The sequence below is a fragment of the Esox lucius genome, chromosome 4 (genome assembly GCF_011004845.1).
Source record: "Esox lucius isolate fEsoLuc1 chromosome 4, fEsoLuc1.pri, whole genome shotgun sequence".
NCBI classification, from domain to species: domain Eukaryota; kingdom Metazoa; phylum Chordata; class Actinopteri; order Esociformes; family Esocidae; genus Esox; species Esox lucius.
Genome location: NC_047572.1, coordinates 6,508,446 through 6,512,852, shown reverse-complemented (window position 1 = coordinate 6,512,852; position 4,407 = coordinate 6,508,446). Strand labels below are relative to the sequence as shown.

At 54.2% G+C, this 4,407-nt stretch overlaps 1 non-coding gene across 1 annotated transcript; it reads right to left on the bottom strand.

Annotated features, from left to right (window-relative positions):
* Positions 1–3,984: 3,984 nt before the first annotated feature.
* On the bottom strand, positions 3,985–4,103 carry LOC114839138. Its single transcript, XR_003781767.1, has one exon. It is a non-coding gene; the product is annotated as a 5S ribosomal RNA (ribosomal RNA).
* Between the last annotated feature and the right edge of the window lie 304 nt (positions 4,104–4,407).

Here is a 4,407-nt window from a genome sequence, read left to right as displayed (position 1 = left end):
TAGACCTTTTAATGTGTGTAGACCTTTTAATAACCGAGACCATGTCAGTATAAAGTGTTTTAATAATCTGAACAAGCATATGGAAACGGTCAGGAACACATCTGATGATTGGCTGCAATTGTTGTCAAATGGTGATGAATCAAAGGCTCTAAACAGCTTCATGTATACATTTCTAATATTTTCAAATGCTGATAACAGACTTTAAAAATGGGCACCTGTTATGTGTGTTCACGTATGTAACAGATGTCTGTGTGGTAAAACTGTGGTGCTGTGGATGTAGAATGTATTTCGAAATAGTTTACAGATTTTCTAATCAGTAGAAATCTGAATGTTTGTGTAACCTTTCTGAATTTCTTGGATGACGTGTAATTTCGAAAACTCAAATAAAACGATGTCAAACATGTATTACTTCTCATTATTGTCCGAATGCTCTATGATGTCAGGTTATGAAAAATATTTACTACGACCCGGTGCTTATGCGGGTAGAGAGGGTTTGAAAAGAGCGTACTTGGAGAAAACCGGGGAGATCCTCAAAAATGACTGGCTACTCGATACATACACGCTACACAGGCTTATAGCTACAGTGGGGAGAACAAGTATTTGATACACTGCCGATTTTGCAGGTTTTCCCACTTACAAAGCATGTAAAAGTCTGTCATTTTTATCATAGGTACTCTTCAACTGTGAGTGACAGAATCCATCCATCCATCCATCTTCTTCCGCTTATCCGGGGCCGGGTCGCGGGGGCAGCAGTCTAAGCAGGGATGCCCAGACCTCCCTCTCCCCAGACACTTCCTCTAGCTCTTCCGGGGGGACACCGAGGTATTCCCAGGCCAGCCGGGAGACATAGTCCCTCCAGCGTGTCCTAGGTCTTCCCCGGGGTCTCTTCCCGGTGGGACGGGACCGGAACACCTTCCCAGGAAGGCGTTCCGGAGGCATTCGAAACAGATGCCCAAGCCACCTCAGCTGACCCCTCTCGATGTGGAGGAGCAGCGGCTCTACTCTGAGCTCCTCCCGGGTGACCGAGCTTCTCACCCTATCTCTAAGGGATCGCCCAGCCACCCTGCGGAGAAAGCTCATTTCGGCCGCCTGTATCCGGGATCTTGTCCTTTCGGTCATGACCCAAAGCTCATGACCATAGGTGAGAGTAGGAACGTAGATTGACTGGTAAATCGAGAGCTTCGCCTTGCGGCTCAGCTCTTTCTTCACCACGACAGACCGATACATCGACTGCATTACTGCAGAAGCTGCACCGATCCGTCTGTCAATCTCCCGTTCCATCCTTCCCTCACTCGTGAACAAGACCCCTAGATACTTAAACTCCTCCACTTGAGGCAGGCACTCTCCACCAACCTGAAGTGGGCAAGCCACCCTTTTCCGACTGAGGACCATGGCCTCGGATTTGGAGGTGCTGATTCTCATCCCCACCGCTTCACACTCGGCTGCAAACCGTCCCAGTGCATGCTGAAGGTCCTGGTTAGAAGGGGCCAACACGACAACATCATCCGCAAAGAGCAGAGATGAAATTGTGTGGTCCCCAAACCTGACACCCCCCGGCCCCTGGCTGCGCCTAGAAATTCTGTCCATAAAAATTACGAACAGAACCGGCGACAAAGGGCAGCCCTGCCGGAGTCCAACATGCACTGGGAACAAGTCTGACTTACTGCCGGCAATGCGGACCAAGCTCCTGCTTCGGTCGTACAGGGACCTGACAGCCCTTAGCAAAGGACCCAGGACCCCATATTCCCGAAGCACCCTCCACAAGATGCCGCGAGGGACACAGTCGAATGCCTTCTCCAAATCCACAAAACACATGTGGATTGGTTGGGCAAACTCCCATGAACCCTCCAACACCCCGTAGAGGGTATAGAGCTGGTCCAGTGTTCCACGGCCCGGACGAAAACCACACTGTTCCTCCTGAATCCGAGGTTCTACTATCGGCCGTATTCTCCTCTCCAGAACCCTGGCATAGACTTTCCCGGGGAGGCTGAGAAGTGTGATCCCCCTATAGTTGGAACACACCCTCCGGTCCCCCTTCTTAAAAAGAGGGACCACCACCCCGGTCTGCCATCCCAGAGGCACTGTCCCCGACCGCCACGCGATGTTGCACAGGCGTGTCAACCAAGACAGCCCCACAACATCCAGAGACTTGAGGTACTCAGGGCGGATCAGGGCGGGTTTCTTGACCACCTCTGTGACTTCAGCCCGGGTGATGGACGAGTCCACCTCTGAGCCCTCATCCTCTGCTTCCTCAATGGAAGACGTGACAGCGGGATTGAGGAGATCCTCGAAGTACTCCTTCCACCGCCCGACGACATCCTCAGTTGAGGTCAACAGCTGCCCACCTCTACTGTAAACAGCGTTGGTAGGGCACTGTTTCCCTCTCCTGAGTCGCCGGATGGTTTGCCAGAATCTCTTCGAGGCCAGCCGATAGTCCTTCTCCATGGACTCACCGAACTCCTCCCAGGCCCGAGTTTTTGCCGCCGCAACCACCCGGGCTGCAGCCCGCTTGGCCTGCCGGTACCCGTCAGCTGCCTCAGGAGTCCCACAAGCCAACCAGGCCTGATAGGACTCCTTCTTCAGCTTGACGGCATCCCTTACTTCCGGTGTCCACCACCGGGTTCGGGGATTGCCGCCTCGACAGGCACCGGAGACCTTACGGCCACAGCTCCGATCGGCCGCTTCGACAATGGCGGTGGAGAACATGGTCCACTCTGACTCAATATCTCCAGCCTCCCTCGGGATCCAGTCGAAGCTCTGCCGGAGGTGGTTAAAGATCTCTCTGGCAGGAGTCTGTCCAGCTTCCTCCCCCGCCATCGGATCCAACTCACCACCAGGTGGTGATCAGTTGACAGCTCCGCCCCTCTCTTCACCCGAGTGTCCAAGACATACGGCCGCAGGTCAGATGAGACGACAACAAAGTCGATCATCGACCTGCGGCCTAGGGTGTCCTGGTGCCACGTGCACTGATGGACACCCTTATGCATGAACATGGTGTTCGTTATGGACAAACTGTGACTAGCACAGAAGTCCAATAACTGAACACCACTCGGGTTCAGATCAGGGGGGCCGTTCCTCCCAATCACGCCCCTCCAGGTGTCACTGTCGTTGCCCACGTGGGCGTTGAAGTCCCCCAGTAGAACGATAGAGTCCCCAGTCGGAGCACTTTCCAGCACCCCCCCCAGAGACTCCAAGAAGGTTGGGTACTCTGCACTGCCGTTCGGCCCATAGGCAAAAACAACAGTGAGAGACCTATCCCCGACCCGTAGGCGCAGGGAAACGACCCTCTCGTTCACCGGGGTAAACTCCAACACATGGCGGCAGAGCTGGGGAGCTATAAGCAAACCCACACCAGCCCGCCGCCTCTCACCATGGGCAACTCCAGAGTGGTGAAGAGTCCATCCTCTCTCAAGGAGTGTGGTTCCAGAGCCCAAGCCGTGCGTAGAGGTGATCCCGACTACCTCTAATCGGAACCTCTCAACCTCACGCACTAACTCAGGCTCCTTCCCCGCCAGCGAGGTGACATTCCACGTCCCTAGAGCTAGTTTCCGTGTCCAGAGATCGGGTTGTCTAGGCCCCTGCCTTCGACTGCCGCCCGATCCACTTCGCACCGGCCCCTTATGGTCCCTCCCGTGGGTGGTGAGCCCACGGGAAGGCGGCCCCACGTCGCCCGTTCGGGCTGAGCCCGGCCGGGCCCCATGGGGAAAGGCCCGGCCACCAGGCGCTCGCTTACGAGCCCCAACCCCGGGCCTGGCTCCAGGGTGGGGCCCCGGCTGCGCCATACCGGGCGACGTCACGGAACTCAAAGTCTTTATCATCATTAAGGGGGTTTTGAACCGCTCTTAGTCTGACCCGTCGCCTAAGACCTGTTTGCCTTGGGAGACCCTACCAGGGGCATATAGCCCCAGACAACATAGCTCCTAGGGTCACTCGGGTACTCAAACCCCTCCACCGCGTTAAGGTGGCAGTTCATGGAGGGGCTAAGGCTTACAGCACCTGGGATTCCCAGGCGGTCTCCCATCCAAGTACTAACCGGGCCCGACCCTGCTTAGCTTCTGAGATCAGACGAGATCGGGTGTGCTCAGGGAGGTGTGGCCGTAAGAATCCCCCCCAAAAAATATCCAGAAAATCACATTTATAATAAGTAATTAAGTTGCATTTTATTGCATGACATAAGTATTTGATACATCAGAAAAGCAGAACTTAATATTTGGTACAGAAACCTTTGTTTGCAATTATAGAGATCATATGTTTCCTGTAGTTCTTGAGCAGGTTTGCACACACTGCAGCAGGGATTTTGGCCCACTCATCCTCCTCCAGATCCTTCAGGTTTCAGGGCTGTCGCTGGGCAATACGGACTTTCAGCTCCCTCCAAAGATTTTCTATTGGGTTCAAGTCTGGAGACTG